We start from the raw sequence: 14,003 nt of genomic DNA on the forward strand, positions 1-14,003 counted from the left end.
GGCCTTTAGTTGAAGCTTTTAAAGCTCAGGCTACAGAATGTGGGTTAGAAAATGAAAAAGAAAGACAGAAGAACAGAGATATCCTGTTTCGCTTAATAGACATCACGGTATATTTGGCAAGACAAGGGCTGGCATTTAGGGGACATGACGAAAGCAGCACCAGTTCTAACAGAGAAAACTTCCTTGAGCTTGTGCACCTCTTAGCAGAATATGACAGTGTCCTCAGAATGCATCTTGAGCGTTTACAGATCACTCAATCCCAAAAGAAGGCGGCATAGGTGACACTTTTATCCAACAGGACCCAAAATGACCTGATACGATCTCTTGGAACACAAGTGAGAAATGGCATTCTGAAAGAGATTAATTAGGCCAAGATATTTTCCAAAGTATCCTTTGTGGTCCGTCCATGGCCATGGCGGTTCGTCCATGACATTCAAATATAGGAGCGTTTCATCCAAGTGTGTCAGGTTAAATCAACCACTGGCCAAAACTTGGAGGAAGTGGTAATGTCCCTTCTCTCAGAAAATGGGTTGAATGCTGAAAATATCCGGGCCAAGGCTACGACGGTGCAGCCAACATGAGTGCTTGTTACAAGGGGCTGCAGGCTAGAATTCAGAGGCAAAATGAAAAAGCCCTCTTTGTGCACTGCCACGCACACTGTTTAAACCTAGTGTTAGTGGAGACTGCTAAATCAAGCCCCCATTTTGTGTGTTTTTTTAATTTAGTAGAAAGGCTCTACAGTTTCCTGTCTTCTTCCAGCAAGTGTCATGTCTGCATTCATAGAAATGCAAAAGTTGTTGTATGCTGGAGAGAAAACCTGGGAATTAAAACAGCTGAGTGACATGCTGGGCCTGTCGTGAAAATGCCTTAAAAGCACTGCAGAAAGCCTTTTCTGCAGTTATACAGCTGTTGAGAAAAATCTGACAGCAATCCAAATCCGATCAGCTGTGTTACAGGTTCAGACCTGTGAGTTTCTGAGGTTCAAACTTAACAACAGGAAGTTCACTGTGTTTTGAATTTTGTGTCCTGTGAAGTGTTTATTTGAATGAAGTGCAGCTAGCTTTGTGTGTGTGTGTGTGTGTGTGTGTGTGTGTGTGTGTGTGTGTGTGTGTGTGTGTGTGTGTGTGAGTGTGCTCCCTTTCTGACCAATAGATGTTGGGACGTGACGTTGTCGGCGGGTGATGTCGCGTAAACTGGAAGCTACAAATGGCTGCGAGATGGTCCAGTCCCTAGCTTCTGCTCGTTTAGGAAAGCGCTGTGTTTTTTGATCGAGTGATGGCTAGCAGACAGAATTTCCGTAAGTGTGTTTTTCCGTGTCCCCATTTCATTACCGGGAAGGATTCACATGATCGGTGTGTTGTTTGCTTGGGAGTGGAGCATGCACAATCCGCTCTCGAGGGAGTCGATTGCTCCCATTGTAGTCGTATTGCTATGCTCATGCTTCGCTCTCGTAGAGCGGATTGGAGTTGGATGAGTCCTCTCCAGCCTCGTCTGCTGAATAGAGCTACTTCTCCCTTGGAGAAGCAGGCTGCTTCTTCTCCCGGTGCGAGCAGCGCGGCATTACATGTCTCTCCCTCCGAGGAAGGAGAGCTGATGGATTTCCTAGCGAGGCCGTGGGCTCCTCAAAGCCTGTGCTGTATGAGGAGCTCCTCGAGGTCATGACACGAGCCTTAGCCAAGCCGTTGGTCGGTCCACTGGTGGCCAAAGGAAGGCATCTGTGGCTTACCCTGTCCGATCTCCCGGACAAGGATCGAGCTGTGCTGTTGGACGCACCGATGGCTCCTCCCAAAAAGAGCGTGGCCACCCGATCTTCGTGGGCGGGGCCTTAGGGCCCAAGGCGAAGCTCTAGGCCCAAGCAGGAGCAGGATGACCTGAGGGTCACCCTCGCCTCCGACAAACAGGCAGTTGTGCATAGATCCTGATGGTCTATGGTTGGGGGATGGGGCACACCTCACTCTACGGTGCCCATCCCTCCCCTGCACCACCAGGTCACTAGGCCATCAGTTCTGCCACAGGATGTGCTTCAGAGAGCGGCCCCCCTCCAGCGGGCACCTCCCTCCCCTTCCGTCCAAAGTCTCGGTACGGATGGGGGAGACCCGCCGCCTCTCAGGAGGTGTCAATAGCCCGAGTACGTTGCTCCGGCCGTTCGGCTCATGGAGGCCGGTCTGCCAGCCCTGCCACAAGATGTGCCTCAGGGCGCAGCTTCCCTCCAGCGGTTCTCTCCCCACCTTTCCACCCGAAGGTTCATTGTGGAGGGAGAGTGTCCGCCGCCTCTCGTGAGGCGCCATCACCTGCAGGGGGAGTGTAGGAAGGCCAGCCACTCACTGTAAAGCAGTTCAAGAGGTTGCTGGGTCTCATGGTGGCGGCGTCCAGCGTAATCCCGATTTGCCTCCTGCACATGAGGCCCCTCCATTGGTGACTCCGGGGCAAAGGGTTTTCTCTCAGGGGAAACCCAGATCATACCATCAAGGTCTTGCGGCGTGCCCTTCGAGCCTTTTATGTTTGGAAAGACCGAACGTTTCTGTCCCGAGGCCCTGTGTTGGGGACTCCATGTTGTCTCATGGTGCTAACGACGGACGCTTCCCTCACGGGGTGGGGAGTGGTCATGAGTGTCCCAGGGTCTGTTGAGCGGCCCACATCTCTCGTGGCACATAAATTGCCTGGAGATGATGGCAGTATTTTTGGGGTTAAAACACTTTCTCCTGTACCTAAGAGATCGCCATGTATTGGTCCGCATGGACAATACTGCGGTGGTCTCCTACATCAACCACTAAGGGGGTCTCCGATCTCGCCCTTTGTACAAGCTAGCACGAGTGATCCTCTTGTGGTCTCGGGACAGACTCTTCTCTTTGAGGGCCATTTATATCCCGGGATGGTTGAATGTCGGAGCAGATGCCTTGTCGAGCCAGGGGCCAAGGCCTGGGGAATGGCGTCTCCATCCCGAGGTGGTGGAGCTCATATGGCGGAAGTTCTACAGAGCCCAGGTGGATCTTTTTGCGACCCAGGAGACCTCGCACTGTCCCCTCTGGTTCTCTCTCTCTCTCACCCGTTAGGTCTGGATGCCATGGTACAGTCATGGCCGAGGCTACGCCTGTATGCCTTTCCCCCGATCGCACTGCTCCCTGGAGTTCTGGAGAGAGTTCGCTGGGATGGAGTCCATCTCCTCCATGTAGCACCTCGATGGCTGGGCAAGCCATAGTTTGTGGATCTGGTGTCCCTACTCGAGGGCCCTCCATGGGAAATTCCGCCCAGGAGGGATCTCCTCTCACAGGCGGGCAGAACCCTGGTTCACCCCCGCCCAGAGCTGTGGAGGCTGTGGCTGGGGCCCCTGAGGTGGCACAGTTCATAGTGTCTCGTCTCTCTACCGAGGTATTAGAGACCCTTCTCCACTCCAGAGCTTCCTCCACAAGGAGGTCGTATGCCGCACGATGGTGACTGTTCACTTCATGGTGCCATGGCCTGGAACCAGTTACCTGCCCGATCGGCTCAGATCTTGAGTTCTTACAGGAACAGTTTGCCGCTGGGTTAACCCCCTTGACCCTGAAGGTTTAGGTGTCCGCCTATGCAGCATATAGCACCCCCCCGGCGGGGCAGTTGCTGGGTAGGCACCCACTGGTGACACGTTTCCTCCGCGGCACCCGGAGGCTGAGGCCCAGGATGCGACCCATAGTGCCTGTCTGGGATCTGGCAGTTGGGCTGGCGGCTCTGTCAGAGCCCCCCTTCGAGCCATTGGCCAAAGTGTCCCTTAGGGTTCTGTCTATTAAGACCAACTTCCACTTGGCGATTTCCTCCCTGAAGAGGATCAGGGATCTGCTGGCCCTGTCTGTGGCCCCGTCTTGCTTGGAGTTTGCCCTAAGGTGTACCTAAGGTGCCTTCGGCCCCCTCACGACCTGTCGTGTTGCAGGCATTCTGCCTTCACAGCCCCCGAACAGGAGTGACAGAACCGTCTGTGTCCAGTGCAAGCACTGGTCACTTACCGCCACAGGACGAGTTCATGGAGAAAGTCAGAGCAGCTGCTCGTCTGCTACGACCCCAACAGGAAAGGTTTCCTGGCCAATAAACAGACGCTGAGCAGATGGGTGGTGGATGCAATTGTGTTGGCTTACGAGTCCTCTGGCCTTCCCACACTGCTCGGGATCCGAGCTCACTCCACCCAGGGTGTGGCGGCCTCTACGGCCTGGTCTGCTGGAGTGTCACTCCAAGGCATCTGTAACGCTGTGGGTTGGTCCACACCGCTGACCTTCGTCAGGGTCTATGACCTTGACCTCAGAGCCACCCCGGTCTTCTCTGTTCTATGTGCAGGTGCTGAGGCCCTTACTCTCTAGGCAGGGTCTGGTCAGTGTGGCATGATTGGCCACTCGTTCCTATAGCGTTTCGACGCAGCTCGAGTTCGGAAGGAGAACGTCTCTAGGTTACGATCGTAACTCTAGTTCCCCGAGGAACGAGACGCTGTGTCTCCATGCTGCACTCCCTGCATCCCTGCGGCGCTTACCTTCTCTTGCAGGAGCTAGCATCTGGTAAATCTAGCAGCCATTTGTAGCTTCCTGTTTGTGATGTCGCCTGCCAATGACGTCACTTCCCAATGCCTATTGGTCAGATTACACAATTGGTTCAGAACGCGGTCACACAGGGGCGTTCCCATAGCGTTTCGATGCAGCGTCTTGTTCCTCAGGTAACTAGGGGTACGGTCGTAACCTAGGGATGTGTGTGTGTGTGTGTGTGTGTGCTTACAAACAGGAGGCTTTGTAAACATATATTTGCAGAAAATCTACAGCTGGTCCAAAACTGTTGTAACACGATGCAGCATCTTTGGTTTAATCTGTTTGTCATAGTGGGGGCATGGTGGCTTAGTGGTTGGGACGTTTGCCTCACACCTTCAGGGTTGGGGGTTTGATTCCCACCTCCGCGTTGTGTTTCTCTTACGGGTACTCCGCCTCACACCTTCAGGGCTGGGGGTTTGATTCCCACCTCCTGCGATGGCTTGGCACTCTGTCCAGGGTGTATCCTGCCTTGATGCCCGATGACACCTGAGATAGTCACAGGCTCCATGTGAACTTAAAAGTTTGGATAAGCGGTAGAAAATGAATGTTTGTCATAGTAACACAGTGTGGTGCAGAGCTACATTACCCATAAACCCCTGTACATCACATGATCTTTCCATACATTCACTCCTCACTCTCACTTCTTTCCTATTTCTCCTTAATTAGCACTACTTAGGTTCCAGTTTCCAAGCGTGACTGACTGACCTTCATAGGTAGAGCAGATGAAGTTGCAGGCTGATCCACTTCTGCTCTCCTCCAGACTGCACTGCTCCGCTTCTCTCCTCGCTGGTCATGATGGTGGTTCCTGCAGTATCTCAGAGGGTCTTTCCAGGTCAGATGCTTAATCAGGATCAGTGTATCAGGTAACACAAGTAGAGAATTAGTGGATGAACAGATTCACCACATGGACAGGAAAGTAAATAGAAAGAAGTCAAATAAATGATGATTAATTGTAATTCACTATATTCACTATTGTTCTGTGAGTACATTCTCAGTTTGTTTCCTCACACTGATCAGGTCGGTGTGTTTCTCTCTGCAGTAGATCTGAGCTTCATACCAGCTTATTTGTCTAAAAACAAGACGTACAACAGTGACTATCTTAACGTATGGTCGCCCCCTATTTGCATGATTTCTGCCTACATGGCCTACCCACTTAATAAGTGGTACAGCTCCCACAGACTTTGACACACAGGAGTGAGCCTGATCTCTTTGGTAAGAAGAGAGTCTCTAGTTTCAGATACAAGTGTCAGGGTGATTCTAGGCCTTACTGACCTAGGATGGAGAGACATCATTGGCTTCTCAGCCGTCTATCTCCGCACTACAGGCGCCGATTGGCTCATGTGAGGGCTTGTTTGATTCGTTAGACCCTGGACTACAAATCTGATGCCTCAGTGTAGTTTTATAAGCCTCCTAGGAGAAGTGAGAGCCAAAACAATGGACGGAATTGAACTGCTGTTTACAGTTTTCGGTCAGAAACGTAATATTTGGGAGGCGAGCGTTTTGGATTAAAGCGTTTTGGATTAAAAGGCTTACATATTCCAGTTCCTTGGACTATTGGGGATTTTTTACAAGCATTTGTTTTGGAAAATATTACCCCAGTGAAGAAAGGGAAGCGTTTAAAAGTAATTAAACAACTAGACTAGCGCCTCCTAGTTCAGGTGACTATTAACTTGGATTAAATTAGTATGATGGCTATAAATCATATTATGCTTTGGGTGTGGGCTTAATAAAATCCTGAGAGTCTATGCTTTCAAATAATATAAAATTTAACCGTGTATTTAGAGGATTTAATGCTTAAAAGCTACAACAAATTTGATACAGCCTCATCCCCTAGCGGTGGTGGCTCATTCACGGCACGGCGTTACACTTCTGCTTGTAATGAACATTTTTAGTAATTGATTAACTTAACACTTAGAATCATATTTACTTTTAAGTAATGTTGTATAATGTGTCTAGATTAATACTCCACCTCTGTGTACTTTTGGACATTTCTGTTGTAGAGACTCACACTGCGAGGGCAACACACAGAGACACTGAAGCAGAGATCTTTTTAGTTTTATTTCCAAAATTGAAGTGCAAAAAAAAGAAGAGTCTTTGTAAGAGTGGAGGAAATAGTAAAAAAGTAAAAGTGAACACAGGATGCTGGCGAGTCACAGTGTGATCTGGGACAGTGTCTCTTCTTTACAGGAGAGACATACATGTGTGTTAATACACAAGCTGAAGGACTCCTTACCCCTTCTGGAGCGATCAGGGTGAATAGTTGCAGTCACTGCTCTGATTGGTTGCCACAGTTTTGTAGCGCTTTGGCCGCTCTTCCTCAGAGCCATGTGCTCCTCTTCATCGACTTACAGATGGTTACGATGTGTGTTTGAGTATGTACAGTGTTATAATGCCACACTGTGTGTGTTAACTAATTAGCACTCATAATAGTATTTTATGTTTGTGGTGTAATCCATTGGGTCTCATTATTTTCTTGTAATTATTTTGAAACATAGGGAAAAAATCTGTTCTAATATGTGGAACCTTGTCGGTTTAAACTTCAGGACAGGGTTAATGTTGAACTGTTGACTGAACCAGAGTTGTGTATGAGATTAATTTCCCTCACGGAGCATAAAATAATGAACAAGACAAGAATACGGGAAATTCTACTCGGTGAAAGTGGTTTTAGTTTGTTACTGAACAAATCATGTTATGACCAAAGTGACAACTTTACACACACCATACACACTCTTCATGTTTGTGTGTGTGTTTGTGATGTGGAACACAAAACACAGATACACTGAAACGCAATCTTTAAATTTATTTTTATATGATAAGAAAATTGTCAGCAGTCATTATGATCCATATTCTTACACGTTAAAGAAACAAGTGCTCAGAAATCCCAGATATAGAAATCAACAACATGTAAATATTCAGACATCCTGATAACAAACTCAGCTGTCTATAAGTAAAAAAGGCAAACAAAAAAATACAACTTTTTGATAATAAAAAAGAACAATGATGATTTTATCATCACTGTTTGCAGGTCTTGGTGTTCTAAACTACCTGCATGGGTGTAAATGTGCTGAGTTTGTTATAGTTCTTTATTCTGAGAAAGAATCTTAACAACAATTAAATCTCCAAACCAACACACTGTAGTTTAAACATCAGGTAAATAGATTCCACATTAATTACCCACAAACCTGCTATTAATAAGAAAAGTAAGTATAATAACATACTACAGATCATACTGTATAGAGACAGTGAAGTTACATTAAATTATTATAAATCATCTGCATTAAGAGAATGAATAATAATAATTAATAATAATAATAATAATAATAACAATAACAATAATAATAATAATACAAAGAACAAAATATTATAAGAATATGAAGAAAAATCTTACTGACTTAATACACACATACAGAAACACTACAGTGACAAACCTTCATAGGTAGAGCAGATAAAGTTGAGTGTCTAGCTCTGAGGCAGGCTGATCCACTTCTGCTCTCCTCCAGACTGCACTGCTCCTGTTCTCTCCTCATCACTGCAGTCTTCAGACCCTGTCCCGTTACCTGGAGCCCAGTCCTGGTAGCAGATCATCTCTCCATTCACCCAGTACCAGAAGCCCAGAGCGCAGGTGTGACGCAGGCCGAGCCACACGTGTTCAGTGGAGGCGTTTTGAGTCACTTCCTTCACCCAGAGCTGCATCTCCTCAGAGCGAACTGAGACCAGGTCATGATGATGGTTCCTGCAGTATATCAGAGCTTCTTTCCAGGTTTTATTCTCTTTAATCAGGATCAGTTTATCTGAATATACCAGGGAATAACAATTGTACCAGAAATAAACATTCCAACATGTTCACAGTCTACAATCTGTACAGTATGAAGTTCTGCAGTCAGTGTTTTATATCAGAGGGACATTCTTTAAAATAAATACAGCTAAAAAGTGTTGAGTGTAATGTAACTCACTCTCATGGCAGATGAACGGGAGTTTTTCTCTGCAGTCCACATCAGTCCAGTAACGATGCTCAGACTCAGACACTGCAGAACAGATCAAACTTCCACTGGGTTTGTCAGATCTCCAGTATCTGAATGTGGAGTTACTCTGATCTGACCAATTCCAGGAGTCATAAAACAGACCGATCCAAAACTCTAAAATGCCTACACCTTGAACCACACTCCAGATCTCGTCATTCTCAGTTTTGTTCCTCACACTGATCAGGTCGGTGTATTTCTCTCTGCAGTAGGTCTGAGCATCGTCTGAGCATCGTACCGTAGCTCTTTTTATCACTAATATATACATATTTATTAGTGTTTGTGTTTTTTTCTCGAAAAAAAAATGACTCTATGAACAGCTCATTCATGACTTAGATTTTTTGCATCTTATGTCAATCAAAGAACTTTAACAAAAAGTGACTAAGAACAAAAATCAAGAAAATTAACTAATACAAATAGATTAGTCATTTTAGATTTAGAAATTCATTGCTGTAACATTATTAAATTTATTTACTTTTTTTATTTACTAATTTATTATTAACATCTCTTACCTTCATAACATACAAATGTAAACAACGTTTCACATTGGTTATCACCCCAAAATGAAGTTTAGTTATTATATAACACACAGTACTCTTTTCCCTCAGAATTATTTGGTTCATTAGGATGCCAGTTTGTGTAAGTGACTCCGTCTCTGTAGAAAGTTTGGTCTTCCAGAGACCACAGCCATCTCCCAGGTCCCTCTCTATGTAGACCAATCCAAGATTTATTTGCATTTTTCTTCATCAGTGTGTGATTCAGCTTCTTCATCTCTCCCATGTTGCTGATGGTTGCCAGATCAGTGTATTTCTCTCTACAGTAAGTCTGAGCTTCTGTCCAGGTTTTATTCTCATTCACAAAATGATAGCGATGAGGAATATTTGCTCCTATACAACATATTACTGTGAAAAATAAATAAACACACAAATTAAATCAAAGACTTATTTAATTGGATCAAAATATGGATCAAACACAAAATCATGACACATTCTATAACAGCATTTTGAACAATAATCTAGATTTTTTCTCCTATGAGCTGAAATTTAATGATCACACTGTCTGTAAACACAAATACACACAACTTATAGTGCACACAACTGAGAAGACCAGGATAACAAAACACCATTCATGACTCATGTCTGTAAATAAAAGTAAATAAATAAATAAATGAACAAGTGAGTAAGTAAATAAAGATTATTTAAATTTAGATATGATATTAGTTTGTCATTATTACTTATTAAAGAAATAAATATGATGTTTGTTGTCTCAAGCTTCATATCTGACTCATCGCTCATGCTTTCATGAAAGAAACAACTTCCTGTTTTGTGGCAGGATCCCAGATCCCATTTATTACACATTACAGTTTACATTACAGTTAAAGGTGATAGGCTCAGTGTTTTGTGACCACTGGAGCAGCAGTAATGTGTCACAACTCGGCATGATGCTGAAAAGGAGTGTGGTTTAAATAACTACATCATCACAAGGATTGTGGTACATCGTCTAGTCATATGAACTCGTCTCCTTCCCTGCAACACACTGACCTTTACCTTGTGACATACCTTTACATTTCATTTACTTTTTTTTTTTTGAGTGATAAAAATTATCTGTCATCTCTTTAACCAAATTCTATCTTGATTTTTTCATAATTCTGTCAAAATATTGCAAAAATTGCACATATTTTATTCTGAATATCAGCAGACAACATCACACACAGTAACATGGTAAAAGGTTCAGATATCAGGATAATGTAGTGATCACAAGGGAAGAATCTGTCAAGCCCTAGTTTAGAGTTAATTTAACTTCTAGTCTAGAGATAAACAATAACCTATAAACTATGGTGGAGAATCACCCAAGTTTCTCCTCCCCATCTTACACCTTTCTGCTAAACCTACAGTGTGTCTAAATAAACGTCTCCAATTATGACAATAAAAATCAGAGAGAGAAAGAGTGAGTGAGAGAGAGAGAGAGAGAGAGAGAGAGAGAAATAAGGCAATTGAAATATAAACTCAGCTACAAACATGTAAACAAGTACAATATTCATACCTGGAATGTTTCGCATGGACTTTAGTGGTGTAGCGAATAGTAGAAAAGCTCCCAGGTCGTGTGTTGTGAGTTTGTTAATGCTTCCTTCTGTTCTTCTTCTTCTCACCTTCTGCTTCTGACCTGCACAGACATCACATTATATCCCTGTCCTCTTTCATCTACCCCTCCCATCTTTTTGCCTTTTGGATTCATTTTATTATCAGGAACAACATCCGAGCTGCCTGGGCTTTGAAAACAGGAAGCATCAACTACTCTGCATGAGGATACTGACCTTTAATAACAGACATTTAGACATTTATTACTATCCCTTATGTTAATAAATTTTCTTTTTTTGGACCCTGGCCTGCGTTTGGGTTCTCCTTCCCAGCACCCTCATCTGTTTCACTGATAGTATCATCTGGCCAATAATGAACCCAGCAGGATCTCAGGAGATGCAGTCCCAGCTCGACTCCTTGTCCAAATCCTCCGCTGCGCATGAGCGCCAACTCAAGGAGATAGCCGCATCCACCAATGAGCTCATTCGGCGCATGAGCATGCTCACCACGACACAGGCCTCCTCGCCTTTTACGAGGCCACCTGCCCAGCCCCCCCAACCCGTGGTCGAGCAGAACATAAACCCCATTCGGGAGCCACATCTGCCCCATCCCGAGCGTTTTTCTGGTGAGGCGGGACTTTGCCGTGCATTTTTGATGCAGTGCTCAGTGATCTTCGCCTCCCAGAACCCCGTATGCCAAGCCCCCTGTCGAACCAGACAGGTCATATGGGCCTCCCAGAAACCCATATGTCAAGACCCGCTCGGAGGCTTACAGATCACACTCGCCTCCACCTCCCCAGCCCATGGAGATAGGACGGCGTCTCCTGTCCGCAGCAGAGAAGGAGCGGCGCCGGGCCCACGACCTCTGTCTCTACTGTGGCAAGGCAGGACACTTTGCCTTCGCATGCCCAGCAAAAGACAGGGCTCGCCGTTGACGGAGGAGCCCGCGGCGAGCCTCTGGTGTTTAACCTCCCCCAAGCCACTTCTCCGAGCCCGTTTCCAGATCAAGAGCCAAGAACATGATCTAGCGGTCTTCGTTGACTCTGGAGCTGACGCGGAGTTCCTTGATGAGGAGTTAGTGCGTCAGCTGGAGATCGAGACTGAACCTCTACCCGCCAGTCTCCAGGTACGGGCCCTGGATGGCCATATCCTTCACCGAGCTCGCTACCGCACCAAGCCCCTGCTGGTGTCCGTCACCAAGGAACACATGGAGTGGATCTCCTTCCTCGTTATCCCTTCGCCCCATGCACCAGTCATGTTTGGATTACCTTGGCTGCAGAAACATAACCCTCACCTGGATTGGTCCAGCGGCCGGGTCCTTGGTTGGGGGATCTATTGCCAGGCTCATTGCCTGACCACCTTGGCACCCCGCTCGTTATCAGTCAAGGAGGACCTGCCCCCCGATCTCTCTCTGGTGCCTGCTGAATACCATGATCTGGGACAAGTGTTCAGTAGAGCTTGTGCCACTTCCCTACCACCACACAGACCTTATGACTGTGCTATCGACCTCCTGCCAGGCACTGCCCCCCCCCCCCCCCCCCCCGGGGGTGCCTGTACCACCTATCCAAGCCTGAAAGGGAAGCCATGACCCAGTATATACAGGAGTCCTTGGAGTCAGGCATTATCCGCCCGTCTTCATCCCCAGCCGGTGCAGGTTTTTTCTTTGTGGAGAAGAAGGATGGGACTCTACGACCCTGTATTGACTATCGGGGTCTGAACGCCATCACCATTAAAAATCGCTACCCGTTGCCTCTCATGGCCTCCGCTTTTGAGCTCCTTCAGGGGGCCACCATTTTCTCCAAGCTGGACCTTCGGAACGCCTATCACCTAGTCCGCATCCGTGAGGGCGACGAATGGAAGATCGCATTCAACACTCCCACTGGCCATTACGAGTACCGGGTGATGCCGTTTGGTCTCACCAATGCCCCAGCAGTATTCCAAGCACTGGTTAACGACGTTTTACGGGACATGTTAAACCTATTTGTGTTTGTTTACTTGGACGACATCCTCATTTTTTCCCGCACACCTGAGGAACACATCCGTCACGTCCATGCAGTGCTCCAGAGGCTTTTGCAGAACCAGTTATATGTCAAGGCTGAGAAATGTGATTTCCATGTCACGAAAACCACCTTCTTGGGTTTCATTCTGGCAGCAGGGAGTGTTCGGATGGATCCTGACAGAATCAAGGCTGTTCGGGACTGGCCCTGCCCTGGAACACGTAAGCAGCTCCAGCAGTTCTTGACATTCGCTAATTTCTATCGGCGATTCATCCGGGGTTACAGCTCGGTTGCTGCACCCTTGCACCAGCTCACTTCTCCTCTTCAACCTTATTCTTGGGGGCCTCAAGCCGAGCAAGCCTTCAAGAAGCTGAAGCAGCTTTTTACCTCTGCCCCCATCCTCTCCTTGCCGGATTCCACGCGACAATTTGTGGTTGAGGTTGATGCATCTGATACCGAAGTTGGGGCCGTTTTGTCTCAAAGGGACGTCAAGGACAATAAACTTCACCCGTGTGCTTTCTTTTCACGCCGTCTCTCCTCGTCTGAACGTAACTACACTATCGGCGAACGTGAGCTACTGGCAGTCAAACTCGCCCTGGAGGAATGGCGGCACTGGCTGGAGGGTGCGGAACTACCGTTTCTGGTCTTGACTGACCATAAGAATCTTGAATATCTCCGGACTGCCAAGAGACTGAAACCCCGACAGGCTCGTTGGGCACTCTTTTTCGGCAGGTTTAACTTTGTGCTGTCTTATCGGCCGGGAACGAAGAATGGGAAGCCAGATGCTCTCTCTCGTCAGTTCTCCTCCGATCCCGTCGAGGCCGTTGCTGAACACATTCTTCCCCCCTCTGTCACTGTTTGGGCGCTTCGACTCGGGATAGAGAGAAGGGTTCAGCAAGCCGTGTCTAACCTGCCGGTCCCTACTGACTGTCCTGAAGGCAAACTTTATGTCCCTGACCAGCTCCGTTCCCAAGTTCTTCAGTGGTGTCACAACTCTCGGCTTTTCTGTCATCCCGGTTTCCCTCGGACCCTATTGGTTCTCCAGCGTCGTTTCTGGTGGCCTTCGCTCAGACATGACGCACGGGAATTTGTCACTGCCTGCCCAGTATGTGCGCAACACAAGAGCTCTCGATCTCGCCCTACCGGCCTCCTGCGGCCCCTGCCGATCCCTTGCAGACCTTGGTCCCACATCTCACTTGATTTCGTCACCGGCCTCCCTCTTTCTGATGGCTACTCGGCTATCCTCTCTGTGGTCGATTGCTTTTCCAAGCTCGTCCATTTTGTCCCCCTGACCAAACTCCCTTCAGCCAAGGAAACGGCGTTGCTCCTCCTCCAACACGTTTTCCGGCTCCATGGCATTCCCCGGAAT

At 47.1% G+C, this 14,003-nt stretch overlaps 1 pseudogene; it reads right to left on the minus strand.

The window, feature by feature from the left end:
* Positions 1 to 5,213: 5,213 nt before the first annotated feature.
* LOC113648906 lies at positions 5,214 to 11,107 on the minus strand (annotated as a pseudogene).
* Between the last annotated feature and the right edge of the window lie 2,896 nt (positions 11,108 to 14,003).

Source organism: Tachysurus fulvidraco, unplaced genomic scaffold (assembly GCF_022655615.1).
Source record: "Tachysurus fulvidraco isolate hzauxx_2018 unplaced genomic scaffold, HZAU_PFXX_2.0 HiC_scaffold_29_np12, whole genome shotgun sequence".
NCBI lineage: Eukaryota > Metazoa > Chordata > Actinopteri > Siluriformes > Bagridae > Tachysurus > Tachysurus fulvidraco.